At 42.3% G+C, this 20,105-nt stretch overlaps 1 pseudogene; it reads left to right on the top strand.

The window, feature by feature from the left end:
* LOC132867687 (zinc finger protein 271-like) overlaps positions 1 to 20,105 on the top strand; it is a 77,265-nt pseudogene that overhangs the window by 34,916 nt on the left and 22,244 nt on the right.

Raw genomic sequence — 20,105 nt, 5'->3', positions numbered from 1 at the left:
ATACGGATTTCGGGGCATCACAGTGGCACAGCTCCGGGGTCCTGGATTCGATTTTAAGCTCGGGTTGCTGTCTGTGTGAAGTTTTGCAAGTTCTCCTCCCCGTTGGACTATTTATTTATTTACTTTCTTACTGTGTGGACAGAAGAAGAAGAAGAAACTTGTCACATGCACACTTCAAGCACAGTGAAATTCATCCTCTGTATTTAACCCATCTGAAGCAGTGAACACACACATGCGCGCGCGCACACCCAGAGCAGTGGGCAGCCACACCAGAGCGCCCGGGGAGCAGTCAGGGGTCAGGTACCATGCCCAAGGGCACCTCAGCCCAAGGCCGCCCCACGTTAACCTAACTGCATGTCTTTGGATTGTGGGGGAAACCAGAGCACCCGGAGGAAACCCATGCAGACACGGGGAGAACATGCAAACTCCACACAGAAAGGCCCTCGCCGGCCGCTGGGTTCGAACCCAGAACCTTCTTGCTGTGAGGCAACCGTGCTAACCACTACACCACCGTGCCGCAGTTAATTTTGTTTGTACCTGCATGTGATTTTCAGAACAAATTTGGGAAATTCTGTTCCCCAGAAGATAAGCAAACAAGTAGCTGAATTTAAAACAACCCTGACCAGGCAAGTCCTAAGAGAATACTGTAAATACGTCATGCAGTGCCACAGTCATGTTAATGAACATTCGTTTTATTTTGCCCTGCAAGCTTCGTATCTGACCATTTGTTTACTCCCACAAGGAAGTAAAAAAAAACTCATACTTGTATCCAGTGCTGGCACAAAATATGGAAATGCCTAGGAAAAGATTGATTTTGCATACTTAATCCGTGCAAATGACATCAGAATCTACACTGAAGGCAACTGAATTACATTATGAAGATACAGAGACACTTTTTAATCACAATTTTATACTTTACCCATGAAAATACTAGCAGTTTTGGCCATCGTTGTGTGATAAACATCATCATAAAAATATTGGAAATACAGTGGGGCAAAAAAGTATTTAGTCAGTCACCAATTGTGCAAGTTCTCCCACTTAAAAACATGTGAGGCCTGTAATTTTCATCATAGGTATACCTCAACTATGAGAGACAAAATGAGAAAAAAAAATCCAGAAAATCACATTGTCTGATTTTTAAATAATTTATTTGCAAATTATGGTGGAAAATAAGTATTTGGTCAATAACAAAAGTTAATCTCAATACTTTGTTATATACCCTTTGTTGGCAATGACAGAGGTCAAACGTTTTCTGTAAGTCTTCACAAGGTTTTCACACGCTGTTGCTGGTATTTTGGCCCATTCCTCCATGCAGATCTCCTCTAGAGCAGTGACGTTTTGGGGCTGTTGCTGGGCAACACGGACTTTCAACTCCCTCCAAAGATTTTCTATGGGGTTGAGATCTGGAGACTGGCTAGGCCACTCCAGGACCTTGAAATGCTTCTTACGAAGCCACTCCTTCGTTGTCCGGGTGGTGTGTTTGGGATCATTATCATGCTGAAAGACCCAGCCACGTTTCATCTTCAGTGCCCTTGCTGATGGAAGGAGGTTTTCACTCAAAATCTCACGATACATGGCCCCATTCATTCTTTCCTTTACACGGATCAGTCGTCCTGGTCCCTTTGCAGAAAAACAGCCCCAAAGCATGATGTTTCCGCCCCCATGCTTCACAGTAGGTATGGTGTTCTTTGGATGCAACTCAGCATTCTTTCTCCTCCAAACACGACAAGTTGAGTTTTTACCAAAAAGTTCTATTTTGGTTTCATCTGACCATATGACATTCTCCCAATCCTCTTCTGGATCATCCAAATGCTCTCTAGCAAATTTCAGACGGGCCTGGACATGTACTGGCTTAAGCAGGGGGCACTGCAGGATTTGAGTCCCTGGCGGCGTAGTGTGTTACTGATGGTAGCCTTTGTTACTTTGGTCCCAGCTCTCTGCAGGTCATTCACTAGGTCCCCCTGTGTGGTTCTGGGATTTTTGCTCACCATTCTTGTGATCATTTTGACCCCACGGGGTGAGATCTTGCATGGAGCCCCAGATCGAGGGAAATTATCAGTGGTCTTGTATGTCTTCCATTTTCTAATAATTGCTCCCACAGTTGACTTCTTCACACCAAGCTGCTTACCTATTGCAGATTCAGTCTTCCCAGCCTCGTGCAGGTCTATAATTTTGTTTCTGGTGTCCTTTGACAGCTCTTTGGTCTTGGCCATAGTGGAGTTTGGAGTGTGACTGTTTTGAGGTTGTGGACAGGTGTCTTTTATACTGATAACGAGTTCAAACAGGTGCCATTAATACAGGTAACGAGTGGAGGACAGAGGAGCCTCTTAAAGAAGTTGTTACAGGTCTGTGAGAGCCAGAAATCTTGCTTGTTTGTAGGTGACCAAATACTTATTTTACCGAGGAATTTACCAATTAATTCATTAAAAATCCTACAATGTGATTTCCTGGATTCTTTCCCCCCATTCTGTCTCATAGTTGAAGTGTACCTATGATGAAAATTACAGGCGCCTCTCATCTTTTTAAGTGGGAGAACTTGCACAATTGGTGGCTGACTAAATACTTTTTTGCCCCACTATAGTATCTCTTTTTGTTTAGTTTAGCCCCAAAAGCCACCTTAATCACTCCTTGTTGTGCAATCCTACCATGATATGCTAATTATTCCACAGGTGAAAACCATTAACTAAATCATGTGGTCTCTACAAATAATTCATTAGAAAAAGTATTTATCCTCTGACTACAGCCAGGCAACAGGCAGAAATGGCATCAGAGAGAGAAACTACAGAAGAGCAGCATATTAGGATGAAAGTTTTGCGGGAGGAGTGTCATTCATAATGAGCCATAGCAAAGAAACTGCATGTGACCCACAGTGCTGTCTGGAAATGCCTCAAGCGTCACCAGAAGACTGGGAACTTCAAGAACATTTCAGGCAGAGGAAGGAAGAAAAAGTTGACTAAAGCTGATGCCCAGTATCTCAAGACTGCATCCCTACAAGAGAGGAAGAAATCCAGCAAGGAACTGGCACAGGACCTCCAAGATGCTACAGGCAAGGATGTCTCCCCACACCTGGTTAGGAAGACACTCTCAGCAGAAGGCCTCAAAAGTCATATGTCATGTTGTTCAGAAGTGGAAATAAGCAGAAGAGACTTAACTGGGCAAAAATTCACAGGAGTTGGACTTTGAGCAGTGGAAAAGGGTCATGTTCTCAGATGAGAAGAAATTTTGAATTATTTGGCAACGCTATGCAACAGTAAGTCAGGTGCAGAAAGGGAGAAAGATACAAGGCAAACTGTATTTCTCCCACAGTAAAACATGGCGGAGGGGTCCTGCAAGTATGGGGAGCCATCACCTACAATGGAGTTGGTCATCTCTACGAAATGGATGGGACCCTCACTGCTGACAAGTACAGACAAATCCTTATCCATCATGCTGTGCCTTCTGGAAGAGCTCTCATTGGCAACAACTTTATCTTCCAGCAAGATAATGACCCAAAACACACAGCTGGGATGGTTAAACAGTATTTACAAAACAAAGAACAAGATGGCAGCTTGGCAATTCTTGATTGGCCAGCCCAAAGTCCTGACATGAATATAATTGAGCAAGTCTGGAACTACGTGGAGCGAGAGAAGGTGAAAAGGGCTCCTTTAAACCTGCCACAGCTCTGGGAAGTGTTGCAAGACATATGGAGATCAATTCCACTTGATTTTATTCATAAACTTTATGATAGCATGCCTGATCGTGTCGATGCACTTCAGTGTCAAGGGGTTCCATACCAAATATTGATAATATTTTAGAATTATTTACTCTGGTTACTTGTAACATTTTGTTTATGATGAAGAAAATGTTTAGTTTATTAAGAGAACTTGAGAACAAAAGGTCAAATTGTGGTGTGTTGTCATTTTGGTAGGTATTTCCATATTTTTTGCCAATACTGGTACTTTGTTGTGTCCTGTTTGATCCCAGTCCTGATGGACACCTAGTCTCAACCAGATGCTCAGTGAACCTTACTGGCAAGCTTTCTTAGGATAATCTTTATACAGTACTAATGTACCGTATATGGTCTTAGATAGACACACACACAGATTGCACACACATTTGGGCCTCATTTCTTCCTGTTGTTTTCTCTACTCCTAGACTGTGAAGTTTGCAAATCCTTCTTCCTCAACAAATGCGAGGTTCATGGACCACCCGTCTTCATCCCCGATACTCCTGTTCCCATGGGAGTCCCTGACCGAGCCAGACAAACACTTCCTCCTGGGCTAGAAATCCAGAAGTCCAGTATTCCTGATGCAGGCCTGGGAGTGTTTAATAAGGGGGAGACTGTTCCAGTAGGTGCACACTTCGGACCCTGCCAGGGAGAGCTGGTGAACCGAGAGGAAGCCAAGAACAGTGGAGACTCCTCAGTTGTGAGTTTGTCATAAATTTTATTATAAAGATTGTATATTTTTATGTAACAAAATATGATGACGGTAGCTCCAATTAATATAAATTTCTTCTTGCAGATGATATGTGGAGTAGTGGTGTAAATCGCAAGTTTGAGCACATTGCAGTCCGACATAGGTTCTTTTAGCCAGTGTGGTGGAACTTGCCTGTTAATAAAAATACTAGTAACACCTCAGTGCTCAAGTTGTCTGTGTCTATGCGTCAGCCCTGTGATGACCTGGCGACTTGTCCAGGGTGTATCCCGCCTTTCGCCCGTAGTCAGCTGGGATAGGCTCCAGCTTGCCTGCGACCCTATAGAACAGGATAAAGCGGCTACAGATAATGAGATGACAGTGTGTATACCGGGTGTGCTGTGAGACAAAGTGAAGTGTGCTGTGGAATTTTGAGCAACCCCATGCATTTTCATGCAGGCTCATGAAATATTTTTTTAAAATACAAAAATGACTGTACTTTTTCATTAAAAATGTTTGTAGGTAGTCACTTTTACTTTTTTTTTTTTAATCTAAATGGCCTTTAATCCCATTTTGAAGATAAATTTGGCTCCAGGGAGGAGGATTATTATTGTAGCGACCAGAAAAGGCAGTCACTTTAGTTGTTGCCAGTTCCACGGAGCCTTGCCAGAGTGCAAAGGCTCATGGGGCTGTTAATGTTAAAGCTTGGAGAACATTAGGGGCTAAATAGCAATGAGCCACCTTGACCAAGACTCCTGCAGTAATTGACCACCTCTGTCCAGTATTTCTGATAGGCATGTATCTTGTAGTAAAATAAAACAACGTCTAGAACCATTTTATGTACAGAGCATAGGATGTCACATAAGTCAATCAGTCCCTATCCCAGTCCACCATCCCACCCTGCCTGAAGTCCTCTACCATCTTCCATTGCCAAAAAAAGACCATTAGCAGCCTGAATGACCACTGACCAGTGGCACTTACTCCCGTCATCATGAAGCGCTTTGAGCAACTGGTTCAGACTTGCATCATCTCAAGTCCCCCACCCATGTTAGACACCAGTATACTTATAGAGCTAATGGGTCTACAGAGGACGCCATAGCAACAACTCTCCACACTGCCCTCACTCACCTTGAGCAGCAGGAGAGCTATGCTAGGCTGTTCTTTGTGGACTTTAGCTCAGCATTCAACACCATTCTCCCTCACAGACTGGTGTCCAACCTGACAGATCTGGGACTGTCTTAATCCATCTGCCTCTGGATAAAGGACTTCCTGTCTGATTGCCTCAGCAATGGCTCCCCACTCTTCACCCTCTAGTCAAGTCAAGTTTATTTGTATAGCGTTTTAACAATAGACATTGTCGCAAAGCAGCTTTACAGAATTTGAACGACTTAAAACATGAGCTAATTTTATCCCTAATCTATCCCCAATGAGCAAACCTGTGGCAACGGTGGCAAGGAAAAACTCCCTCAGACGACATGAGAGAGAAACCTCGAGAGGAACCAGACTCAAAAGGGAATCCATCCTCATTTGGGTGATAAGAGACAATGTGATTCTAACATTTTTAACATGAAATCAGTTTTGTTGATGTTCTAACTCTTCATTGATGGAAACTTGAGTGCAGAACTGTTCATGACAACTGCAGTCCTAAAGTTAGCAAGTCAGCTGTAGTCCTCAGCCATAAAAGCATTACTGTAAGAGTCCAGAGCATCTGCCAAGTGTGACTTTCAACTGTCCATATGGGGCCATCCTCCACAGGAGCAATGTGATGAGACTCCAACCAGATGTAGGGCATCAGAATGGATCAGGCAGGTCTGAGGAGCAGAAGAGGTCAGGATTGCCAGGTAACTCAGAGGGACAGATGGGGGGAGGGGGAGAGAAAGAGAGAAAACACATGTTGTTGGGTATGCCCAATGTCACCTGATGAGTAGGAACAGTATACATTTTGCACTGAGTACAAGCAGGGACTCCGGCAACTAACTATGACAGCATAACTAAAAGGGGAGAGCCAGAAGGTAGCACAGGCATGAGGGAGCCCCGGGACATAAAGCAGCAGCCACTACAGGATCAACAAACTCGAGCGAGCAAGTGAGTGGGGAACTGACAGCATCCATACATCCCAGTTTACCAAAACACTCTGTCTGAGGACCTTCCGGATCTACACCTTTCCCTCATAAGCACTCTTAACAAAAAGCTTGACTAAACAGATATGAGTTCAGCCTAGACTTCAACATGGACTGTTTCTGATTCCCGAACACTACTTGGAAGGCTGTTCCATAACTGTGGGGCTTTGTAAGAAAAGGCTCCACCCCCTGATGTAGCCTTCACTAGACAAGGTACCAGCAGATAGCCTGCACCTTTTGATCTAAGTAGGCGTGGTGGGTCATAGAGGAGCAGAAGTTCACTCAGGTACTGTGGTGCGAGACCATTTAGTGCTTTAAAGGTCAATAGTAGTATTTTATAATCAATATGAAATTTGATTGGGAGCCAGTGCAGTGTGGATAAGACAGGGGTGATGGGGTCATATTTTCTAGCTCTAGTAAGGACTCTTGCTGCTGCATTTTGAACTAACTGGAGCTTGTTTATGCACTTATTGGAACATCCAGACAGTAAGGCATTACAATAATCCAACCTGGAGGTAACGAAAGCATAAACTAATTTTTCTGCGTCATGTAGTGACATTGAATTTCTTCTCTTAGAAATATTTCTGAGATGAAAGAAAGCTAACCGGGTAATGTTATTGATGTGCATTTCGAATGAAAGTCCGGGGTCAATAATCACTCCGAGGTCTTTTACTGCTGCACGTGAAGAAACAGAAAGGCCATCCAGAGTTACTGTGGAATCAGAAAACTTGCTTCTAGCTGCATGTGGTCCGAGTACAAGTACTTCAGTCTTGTCAGAGTTAAGCAGAAGGAAGTTAATAAGCATCCCATGTCTAATGTCCTTTACACATTCCTCAATTCTATTAAGCTGGTGTCTCATCAGGTTTTGTAGAAACATACAACTATGTGTCATCAGCATAACAGTGGAAACTAATATCATGTTTATGAATAATATCACCCAGAGGTTATTTATATATATATATATATTAGTGCTGTCAAAAATGTCGCGTTAACACGTTAACTTGACTCAATTTTAACGGCGATTAAATTTTTTTTTATCGCGAGATTAACGCTCTGTGACATGATGCCACGCCCCGCACAGCCAGAGTCCTCTGCCCTCCCCCGAAGAGCCACGGTGCTCGGCTTACGGTAGGTTTCGTTTTCCCATCGGCGGCTCCAGCCCGACTTTGCAGTGGCTGTGACAAGACATGTTTTGCTCTGCAATAAAAAAAAAAAACATTGGTACAACCAGTGTTTGAACTATGCTGATATTTTCCCTTGGGGGGGGTGCTTGCGCTTGTCTCAGAGTGCAGATCTCCATCGCGCGCTCACTTCGGATATGCAAATGCTTCCCATTACACACGATTGCTATGTCAATAAACATCATTTTGCCAATATTTTAGAGACCCCCCAACATTTCCCAAATCATGTTTTCAAGTGATCTCATGTCTGTTTCAGGGGATCTCGGATCCCCCGTGTACCCCCGTAGTTCGAACGGTGAGCAAGCCCATTCACTTTTTTATGCTCATAAGAGAATTACAATGGTTTTTCATGTGACAAAAATGTGCGATTAAATTGCGATTAATCGCGAGTTAACTATGACAGTCGCGACATTAATCGCGATTAAATATTTTAATCGCTTGACAGCACTAATATATATATATATATATATATATATATATATATATATATATATATATAAGGGCTGTGCGATATGGGAAAAAAAAATGAATATCCCGATACATTTTCTCCATTTCACAATATACGATATATATTTCGATATATTTAAATCTCCTCTAAAGGACCCCATGAAATCTAACTTTTACTCTTTACTGTTTTCACTACAATCCCTGCAGATTAGATAATTCTTGGTTAACTTTACAGGTGGTTTTCAACAAAACATTTTAAATTTTCATGTTCGTGATTAATCACAATTGAATTGAAATAAGACTATTTTTATTCAACAAAGATGTAGCACAAACTGCAAAAACAATCTTGAAAATTGCAACAAAGGGGCAACACAATACAGAGCTGCTCAGAGCTCAAATCAATAAAGTGCAAGCTCAACACTGAGAGACATTTAGCCTAAATAAGAAAAGTGCTCATTCATTAAATTATTTTAAAAAATAGATCTCCAAGCTATTAACCTGACTACTGAGAACCACTGGAACATTCACAATAGAGAGAGAGATTGAGGGAGAGAAGAGAGAGATCTGCAAAACATAATTTTTCTCTTTGCACACTGGCGCTGAAATTGACAGAGCTTACACGGTAGCCTATGCAACACCAGCGACTGCACGAACTGAGTCAGCGCTGTAAACCGGAACTAGGAAATCTTCCCGCCGGCAGTGTTGCCAGATACTGCTGACATTTTCCAGCCCAAAATATGTTCAAAACCCGCCAAAATGCACTTAAAACTGCCCAATTGGGCGGGAAACCACCGAATCTGGCAACACAACCGAAACTAGAAAATCTTCCCGGAAGTTCCTTTCAGCACCGAAATGTCGCCCGGGATTGGTTGGTGAGTGCGCGACATTATTGTGGTTTTTTTTTTTTTTTTTTTTTTTTTTTTTTTTACCCTTAGGCAGCCTCTCGCGTTACTGCTTGAGGGACAGGGAGAAAACCACCGGAAAAGGTTTGAAACGAATGCAACAAACACAAGTCGGAAGATGACCATAAAATACTCGATAGTTACGATATAATAATTTTATGTATCGCGCACAGAATTTTCGGCGATATATCGAGTATATTCGATATATCGCACAGCCCTACTGGGTGCGATTTGCTGGGGGGGATGGTGGGGATCATCCCCCCTCTGTTTTTTATCTCTGCTGAAAAAAAATCCTCAGGGACAACCCTGTCAATAAAACAAACAAACCAAAAAAAAAGTTGACATGACAGGCATGTTGTGACACAGTTTTCTATGGTCTACATTGCACTCACTTTCAAAATGACCCGAAGTGGCAGCTTTGATGTTCACAAACGTCCCCAGCAAATAGATACATTGTAGATAATAACAAATGCCGTCTTTTTTCACGGCTGAATCGCGCATATCCGTTTTTTTATTTTTTAGGGGGGGCGTTGGAGTGTCTGATTATAATTTCAAAGTAAATTCTGTATTAAAATTACTAAATAAGCAAATCCGTTACAGTCCATGAAACAGGAAGTATAAGGATGAGGAAAAAAAAAGTTAAATCGGAAAGCAGCTTTCCGATTTAAACTTTTTTTCTCATCCTTATACTTCCTGTTTCATGGACTGTAACGGATTTGCTTATTTAGTAATTTTAATACAGAATTTACTTTGAAATTATAATCAGACACTCCAACGCCCCCCCTAAAAAAAAAAATCGGATCTGCGCGATTCAGCCGTGAAAAAGGCGGCATCCGCCAAAAGGCGCACTGTTTGCATCCCTGAGAGCAAACTGTTCATTTAGTATTCATGTATTTTAGTGATTTTCGAGTCACTGTCCATTTAATCCGGAGGGAGAGAAACATCACAGCAACACGACAAGCAGTGCGAACTTTGTTGTGTGTTAGTGTTCGTGTATTTAGTCAGAGAGATAGGAAGATGAATTTACTATCTCTGGTTTAGTGTTCGTTTTCATTTAGTGTTATTCATTTGACATCATCGGATGTTATTGAGCTGTTAGCCTATTGTTACCTTAATTTTGTGACGTTTCATGATTAAAAAAAAAAACATCCCCCCCTTCTGGTTTTTTGACAAATCGCACCCTGTGTGTGTGTGTGTGTGTGTGTGTGTGTATATATATATATATATATATATATATATATATATATATATATATATATATATGTGTGTATGTGTGTATGTGTGTGTACATATATCAGGGCTTTTTATTAACTTTTTTGCTCACCGGCCACTGTGGCTAGTGGTTTTCCTGAGTCACTAGCTATTCAGCCTTTTCACTAGCCACAATTTTGTTGCCAGGAAATCGCAGTTTTTTTCTTCACCATGATACGTTAAAGTTCGGAAGATCTAGATTTAATCATGAATGGCAGCGTATAATGTATCTCTACAGTAGCACTCAAGTATTCAGTGCTGTTAAGGTAGCTCCCTCTATGAAAACATGGAACCAATTCAGACAAAAATATAAGCAGAGTATTCTCTTTATTGAACTCAAATTCAAGCCCCTTACAATATGAAGTATCGTATATGAAAAATAACATTCAGTACAACTGAACTGATTCTAATATTAAAAGTCCAATTCAAAACATTTATCATTGAAAAACATTGGATGTTTTGATATGCAAGTATTATGTGTATTATCAAGTATTATTATGTATATTATGCAGGGCTTTGAACCGGTTCAAGGAACGAAAACGAAAACCGGGAACTTTTTCTATTTCACATGGAACAGAAACGAAACCAGAAACTTTATTATTTTTTATGTTCCGGAACAGAAACGCTTATTAAAAATAATGGTAACCGGTTAATACCAGTTTTTATTTCGTTCCTCAAAGTTTCTGTAGCCTACAAATAGTCATTCTTCTCCTGCGCAAGTTTCTATGACCCGCTGGGGTTCACTTCCTGTGTGACGTTCGCGGATTGAATGGAGAGAGCGGGAAGGTGGACTACTATCATGTCTCCACGTGATAATAAGTGAGTAAGTGCATTACTGAGTGTCTGAGCAAAGAAGAGCCTGAACGTTGTAACCTCCCTATTGGCTGTTTGTAAAAATGTATCAATTGTTGCCCTTCCCACGGGAATCATCGCGGGCTCGAGAGACGAGACCTGACGAGTTAGTTCGTTGGGAGCAGAACAAAATGTCTGGACACAAATCGGGTTTTCAGAAAAGGAAAGAAAATAAACAGAGGGTCGAAAATACAAAAAAGGAGGCAGAAAATGCAAAACGAGTTTTAAGGTAGGACAAATGGTTACTTTTCTGAGGCAGCCCGCCGTGGCTGCAGGCTTTCAGTTGTGTCATTGAACGGTTACTTTTCTGAGGCAGCCCGCCGTGGCTGCCTGCAGGCTTATTTATTATAGCCCATTTAGTTAAAATAGTTGATATAAAATGTTTATAGTTATGTGATGGTTGTCCTGATTTAGATTGGTGTTTTTTTTGTTTTTTTTTTTTTTTTTGTTTTTTTGAGGGGTGGGGGTTGCGCGATGTTGCACCCGGGTCCAGATTAGGGCAGAACCGGCCCTGGCTACATTTCAGGTGTAGTTTGTTTTATGTATGTATGTACTTGCATAGATGTGTACTTGGTCTTCCAATATGGCGCCTAACAAAATCTCGCGGCGCGGTGACGTCATGCGGTAGCCCTCTATAGGGCCTGACTAGCCTTTGGTAACACACTAAACGAATTATCTTTCATTTTTGGCACTTTTTCTGTTTGTGTAGATGGGAAGACATACTGAGAATCCAAATCGCCAACATTTGAAATAATAATAATTGTTTTGAATTATTTCTTGTCTTATTTAATGAAGGTTGTAATATAATTAGCCTACATTTGGCTTAAGCTGGATGAGACAGACATAATTTTATAGCCATTTGTTAAACAGCTGACAGGGAACGTAATTAACCGTTCCGGGAACGAAATTTTTTTGTTCTAACCGGTTCGGGAACGTCTATTTAATGGTGGAACCCAAAACCGGAAACGTTAAAATTCCGTTTCTGTTCGGAACGAACCGATAGGAAAAAAATTCTGGTTCAAAGCCCTGATATTATGTATTATCTATTAATTGTGTGTGTGTGTTTGAACATGTGTAGAGAGAGACATTAAATGTCCTCATTACATTCATCATCAGATGAGTCTGAATGGTCCATGAAAAATGGTCTTCGTGACCTGAGGCGGGATCAATTTCTTTACAATCACGTGAACGTTTCTAAACAGCAGCGCCATCCTCTCCAGCTCAGCCAACTTCATGACAGCCAGGGACTGAAAGCAATGCTGTCCTGTAGTGACCAGCCGTCTTCGCTGGTTTTGATGTTCTAGTACCGATGTGTGCGTTTGACTTTTCGTGGTCCTTGATAGTTTCGAGTTTAAAATTACTGGTGCCTGTCTTTGCCAGACTTTCTACAGTGTTCGCAGTACAGGGTATTTTCGGTTTTGCTATGAACGAGCCAATCTGGGCGGCATGGTGGTGTAATGGTTAGCACTGTTGCCTCACAGCAAGAAGGTCCGGGTTCGAGCCCCGTGGCCAGCGAGGGCCTTTCTGTGCGGAGTTTGCATGTTCTCCCCGTGTCTGCGTGGGTTTCCTCCGGGTGCTCCGGTTTCCCCCACAGTCCAAAGACATGCAGGTTAGGTTAACTGGTGACTCTAAATTGACCGTAGGTGTGAATGGTTGTCTGTGTCAGCCCTGTGATGACCTGGCGACTTGTCCAGGGTGTACCCCGCCTTTCGCCCATAGTCAGCTGGGATAAGCTCCAGCTTGCCTGCGACCCTGTAGAACAGGATAAAGCGGCTACAGATAATGAGATGAGATCTCTTGTGTGATGTGTAATTCACCCCTCTCATTTAAATATGGCGAACATTTTTCGGCACGCGCTTTGCGCATCACGGACCTCGGTGACTTTAAAATGCTGCTCCAGCCCTGCTCATTTCTGCCCCTTTTTTCCTGAGCAGCAGGGTTTTAAACTCAAGCTATATGCTGCCACACCGTGTGCTTGTCAGTTGTCAGCGACTTTGTTGCTTTGTTCATTAACCGCAGGTTACCGTATCATTTGATTTTATCTGAGACGTTAACGAACGTTCTAAACAATTCTAACATTGTCAGAATGTTTACGCAGATGCTCATGGGAGTTGTAGGCGCGTATTACATTGCAATGTGTTTATTATATCAGATGCCTTCAGAGAAAACTACAATTAAAATATATTGTCATACCACAGAATAAACCACCCGCCAAAATGGCTAGTGAGACTAAAGTTATTACCCACCAAAGCCGAATTTTACCCGCATTTGGCGGGTGCTAATGTAAAGCCCTGAGATATATATATCATCTCATTATCTCTAGCCGCTTTATCCTTCTACAGGGTCGCAGGCAAGCTGGAGCCTATCCCAGCTGACTACGGGCGAAAGGCGGGGTACACCCTGGACAAGTCGCCAGGTCATCACAGGGCTGACACATAGACAACCATTCACACTCACATTCACACCTACGGTCAATTTGGAGTCACCAGTTAACCTAACCTGCATGTCTTTGGACTGTGGGGGAAACCGGAGCACCCAGAGGAAACCCACGCGGACACGGGGAGAACATGCAAACTCCGCACAGAAAGGCCCTTGCCGGCCACGGGGCTCGAACTCGGATCTTCTTGCTGTGAGGCGACAGCGCTAACCACTACACCACCGTGCCGCCCATATTTTTTATATATATATATATATATATATATATATATATATATATATATATATGCATGCAGTATGTCTAGAAAAATCACCATTTACATCAGCATACTGATAGCGATCAGTTAAATAAGAGCTGAGCCAGGAGAGGGCCGTTCCCTTAACTCCCACAACATTTTCTAGTCTATCCAGAAGAATGGAATGATCAATGGTATCAAATGCTGAACTAAGGTCAAGCAACACAAGCAGCGAAACACAGCCCTGATCAGACACCAACAGTAGGTCGTTTACTACTTTAACCAGTGCTGTCTCTTTGCTATGATGAGGTCTAAATCCTGACTGATACATTTCATGGATGTTATTCCTATGTAGATATGAGCATAACTGCTGTGCCACGGCTTTATCTAGGATTGAACAAGTTGTTCTTCTACACTTACAACTGCACCCTGCTCGCTCCCGTAATGACATCATATTTGCGGATGATACTACCATAGTGGGGCTCATCTCTGGGGGGAAGGAGTCTGCTTATCAGCACAAGGTTGAGCAGCTGTCTGGGTGGTGCTGAGACAGCAAACCTGGTCCTCAACCACCAAAACCAAGGAGCTGATCATAGACTTCAGGAAAAAGAAAACAGACTTTCAGCCTATAGAGATCTTGCAGTCACGTGACCAGAATGTAAACAGCCGCCATCTTGTCGGTAAAAAACACAGCTGAATACTGCTGCACTCGTATACAACATGGATCAATTTCAACCGACGGACTACACGGCTCATTTTTCTAATGAACAGATAATGAGATATACAGTATGTCTAAAATAAACGACCTACAGATTAGTGACCCTTATCGCTTACCGGACATAGTTTTCACGACCGTGTCAGTGGATATTGAACTGCCAGCGGTGGAATACCCAGACGTGTATAATTACCTCATTAACTTTCCCTCGCTGTTCAGTGGTGAAGCACTGCATGCTTATAAATCTCTGGACAGTTATCTTTACAGAAATTCAGGATTTGTCAGCCGCCCTCAGATGTGGCATCTTGTAAACAAGAAAATAGCAATCCTCATTGGACGGGTAAGTCACTTAAGTATTGAGTATAGCACTGACCAGCCGATTATAGAATAGAATAAGGTAATTCCAGCTGTAATTCCAAATCGTCCGTCTTGTTTACCATGGATCTGGCATTGGAGAGGTAGAGGCTTGGCAGTGGAGATTTGAGTGGCTGTTTTCTGAGCTTAGTCAACAGGCCAGCTCTGCCTGCAGCCTCGCTTTTGCTTCCTCTCCCGATGCCGCCTCCTTCGCCTGCCAGACCCGATAACAATCCACGGAGACCCCGCTGGTCTCGCTATCTCGTCCGGAATGTTGTGCATGCGATGGAAATCACTACAAACCGTCATTTTCTGCTGGAAACCAATGTCCAGTAAGTCCATACGGTTGTAGTGGATATTGAAGTCCGGTACAGACGAACAACACGCAAAAATACACACAAAAAACATAAACGTGCACAGGTAGGGAGAGCTTGTAGCCGCAGCCATTGTAGTAGAATTGTATATCGTAGGGTTTTCCAGAAGAAAAGGTAGAAGTAGAAGGTGGAAATATGGCGTTTGACCGACAAGATGGCGTCTATTACAATCTGGATCGGCTGTGACGTCACATGCAAGATCTCTATTCTCATCAGTGCGCAATATGTGGAGAGGATCCTGGACTTCTGGTTCCTTGGGGTGCACATAGAGGAGGAGCTGACCTGGAGCTCTAATGCCACACAAGTGATAAAGAACGCACAGCAGAGACTTTACTTCCTGATGATCCTCATGGTGAATGACCTCCCTCAAAAACTGCTTGTGTCTTTCTATTGTTGCTCCATAGAGAACATACTTGCATACATACTGCATCAGTGTGTGGTTTGTCAGCTGCACAGGAGCAGAGAGAAAAGTGCTCCAGAGGGTTGTCACCACCACCCAGATGATCATCGGATGCCCTCTTCCCTGCCTGGAAGAGCTTTACAGTTCCTGCTGCCTCAAAAGAACCCTCAGTATATTAAAAGATCCATCCCACCCCAGAAATTCTCTGTTTGAACTGCTGCCCTTGGGCAGGCAGTTCAGGTCAATTAAGAAATGGACAAATAGACCCCTTGCACATGACGTTACGCATCAAGTGATAACTGACCCCCAGGTGAAAAGACACCAGTTTTCGTGTAAGCAAGGCTTAACCAGTCTTAAATATGGTTCATTTTTGTGCTGTTTTTGGTTGTTCCAATCATTTAAATCGAGGAATAGATAAAAGATATTACCATTTCCCTGCTATGAAGAAAAATTTTAACAAAGAGAAGCAAATGCTTCAAGAACAATGAAGAAATGAGTGGTTAAAGAGAATACAGTGAGAGGAGCTAACCCTGAAAATTGCAGAGAAATTTGCGACTATTTAAAATGTATTTTTAAAAAAAAATAGACAGGCACAACAGAGTATGGAAGAGTTTGTTTAAGAATATCCTTTTATTTCTGCTCACATTTGAATTGGCTTCTTCATGAAAGTGTTCAGACAAAATCAAATGATTTTCTTCCAGATGAACCAACTTCCTCATTCGACATGAAAAACCCAGATTGGGCACCAAACAACCAACGCTGACATAATTCGTTAATAAACCCAACAAGGAGCGACATGCTCCTGATGCATCCTGAAAGAACAGAAAAGATTAAGAGCAAAAAGCGCTGAAGCTTTTGCTTCTGTTATCAGAGGAACTCAGTCCTATGCAAAATGTCAACCTGGAGCCAGAGTGTAGTAATGAACCTAAAGTTTGAGTGTGTTCTACAGAAACGCACTGAACTTTACAACAGCTGCAGGCATGTGAAATGGAAATAAATCGACTAAGGCAGGAAAAACTATTTTGGATAAAATTGTTACTGTCTGTTGCACACTTATCAACCTGTGTGACTCAGTTGCGCCTTTTGAATAGAGAATAAATGAAGAGGGAACTGAGCATGAACAGTTTGAAATTATTATTACAAGGGTGATTATAGTTAGCTATATGATTATAGTTAGCTATATGACTACAGCTACAACTGGAATGTGTCAATTCTGTTTGCATTTGTAATTATTGTACCATCCACTATTAGATAAAATTTAAAATAAAATCTTACAACATTGTTCAGGGATGTGATTTTTCCGCGAATTCGCGGAATGCCGCTTTTTTCACCTCAAAATTTGAAAAAATTTTTTTTTCCGATTTTTCGCTCAAAAATCCGCATTCGTATCCTATTCGTTCCGACTTTCAGTAATTCCGTCATTGAAATGAAACGAGGTACGTGATTGGCCCATCGCTCTGTAACAACCAATGAACGCGCTTGTTAGATAGCTCGCTTCAAACAAAGAGTTGAAAGATGGCAGCCTCCGTGATCGAGCGTAAAGATGCAAATCGAGTTAAAGAAATCGACAGAATAGTGAAAAACAAGTTCCGCTGGGAATGGTTGGAGAAAGAGGTTGCTACAGACGTTGGACATAAGACTGTGAGACATTTGTTCAGCGATTTCGTTCTTTGGGGAGAGGGCAGAGGTCTCTGGCTGTCAAGTTTGGGGTGGCTGGGACCTCCCCTGCCCGAGCTACGAGTGTGTAAAGTCGGGCTGGAGCCTGGGATAGAAACGAAACCTAAGCGGAGCGCCATGGCTCGCCTCGGGGCGAATTACGTCCTGAGGCATGGGGCTAGCGCGCCCTGCCGCGCTGGTTCTTTGGGGAGAGGGCAGAGGACTCTGGCTGTCAAGTTTGGCGATGCTGGGACCTCCCCTGCCCGAGCTACGAGCGTGCAAAGTCGGGCTGGAGCCCGGGATAGAAACGAAACCTAAGTGAGTGAACACAGTAGTTTTGAATATCCTTAAGTGAGTGAACACTGTGGAGTTATGATTATCCTTTGGTGAGTGAACACTATAGAGTTATGTATATGAAGTTGACATTGCTAGAGTAGAAACTGCAGAAAAAAAGTGACTGATATGCTGGAACTGGACATGGATGCTAGCATCTTTTTTCTTTGAGAGTTCCTGAAGACTTGTGGATGAATTCTTATGTTGCATCATGTTTGTTTGAAAAGGCACATTTAGGTATGTTCAACTTCTACAGTAATTGAAAGTATAAATTTTGTTTTTCCTTATACAATTTTCTATTTATTCTAATGCAGATGATTTAATTTAGAATGACATTTTTAGGTTTCATGTTTTGGCTTTTTGTCAGTTAAGAATCATTGAATTTACTATAGGGGCTCAGAGTTGCATGTTGACCATTAAATTGGCTTGAATTTGTTAATCATGACAAGTTTTTTCTTGTGTGTTTGCTTGCCATTTTAGTACAATTTTTAAGTCAGAAAACCCCAGAACCCAGGAGCTTCGGGGGGCTTCGCCCCCCCCTTGTCCCCCCACCAGGGCGCTGCCCTGGACCAGCTGGGGGCCTGCGGACCCCAGACCCCCAGCTAAAATTTTCAGATAATTTCACCAGCCCCAAATCACATCCCTGATTTTTTGAAAGTCTAAAGCAAGATAACGTTATTTTACAAATAATAATACTTCAGAGATTTGTTTCTTTTTTAACAAATCATAAATATCAATGTATAAATGAGTGCAAATAGCTCTGTAACTTGATGTCCTTGAGGTTGTTGAGACATGGCGGGCCGGGAATACCATCTAGCCCACAGTTCAAGTAGTAGTCCTTTGAGAGTAAATGCTCAGGCTTTTGCAGCATTCTGTTCCCTAAAGCTGATGTCGGTAAAAATTCTTTACACAAAGGTTTTCTTGTTTATTTAGTGGGGTGTGCAGTTTTTTTTTTTTAAACTGTTCTTCCATGTCTGGATTCTTCCGGAAAAGGAAAGTACATTCCACCATGTAGCCAACACTAGACCACAAATCTGCACCGTCACTCCATTGGTTTTGAGGAATTTTGTACAGATCATAGCCACTAATAAACTCTAATTTCCATGTATCCTTCACTTCTTTATAACTAAGATTATCCAAGTAATCCGTTAGTAGAGCTTTTTTAGCTGTAGTTTTCTTCAGACAACAGCAACGGACGTCTGCCATCTTTGCTTGGCTTCAGTACGTGAACAGTATGGAAACAAAGTTTGCTTGTCCCCCAGGTATAGGGTAGGGTAGTGACCGTTGCTAACGTAAATGTGATGTCAGTGTAAGGGGTCTATAGACCGAAAAAAAAGCTTCTACCCAAGAGCCATAACTGCACTAAACAGTGCTTGTTTTAAAGGGACCGTGCAATTAAAAAAAAAAAAACAGCAGTGTGAATGTTTTGTGCGTGTATGTCTTTTTAGAGTTTTTGAGTTGTTAATATATATTATATGGACATTTTATTTCTTTATTTTTAGGGCCCGTTTACACGAGGACGCTGTCGGGTAAAAACGACTAAATATTTTATCAGAAGTGCCTTTCGTCTACACAGGGACGGCGTTTCCGAGGCTGAAAAACGGAAAAAATTGAAAACGCCTTCCAAAGTGGATAAGTTAAAAACAGCCCCCGTTGCATATCCGTCTAAACTACCCAATACGCGAAACTCTGCTCGGATCTGCTCACGTCGGGTACGCGTTTACGTCATACATATGTCATATACTGTACATGCCAGCCCGGGAAGTAAGAAAGTAAGTAAAAAAGTAAGAGCATGTCTGATTACATCGATCCAACGGACCTTCAAGCTGCTCTGGCAGCTTTAATAAACGTCCAGGAGTCCTTCGAACATCTATACCGAATCTGCACATATACCGTTAATGAACAGAGGCGGGTATAGTATGCTCTTACTTTTTTACTTACTTTCTTACTTACCATAGCCAGAGTAGTCAAAGTTTTCGCGGCGCAGATGTGCAAATCAGACAAGACGGAAGACGTTGCGCATGCGTGCAGACATAGCGGAGGTCTTTCACAGCACCGCCTGGCATGCATATCTGTGACAGAGCGCAATGCGTCCGTCACTAAACAGCGGTTCCTCCCGCTGGTCATGTTTCAATGGTCAAGTGCAATGGACTAAACCACAGTTGCAAAGACATTCCAAATACAATCTGTGTTGTATGTCTGTTGTGGGTTTGGTAATGGGGGCTTTACAAGTATGTTTTGTTACAGGTACATTTGTTACAACTTTTAGATATGTAAACCTGAAATGTTTGGTACATGTGTTCATAGTAAAAGACGCGACGCAGGTTTAAACAGCGCAAGCATTTATTAGTTTTCACTATAAACAATAGCGTGTAAAGATTCATTAAGTGCGCACGTTTAACATCTGAATCCTCTTCTGCTAGAGTTTATCTAACATCAGCCAGAAATGTTTGT

The sequence above is a fragment of the Neoarius graeffei genome, chromosome 19, assembly GCF_027579695.1.
Source record: "Neoarius graeffei isolate fNeoGra1 chromosome 19, fNeoGra1.pri, whole genome shotgun sequence".
In the NCBI taxonomy this organism is placed as follows: Eukaryota; Metazoa; Chordata; class Actinopteri; order Siluriformes; family Ariidae; genus Neoarius; species Neoarius graeffei.
The sequence above is the reverse complement of the archived record's forward strand: the minus strand, read 5'-3'. Positions and strand labels throughout refer to the sequence as shown.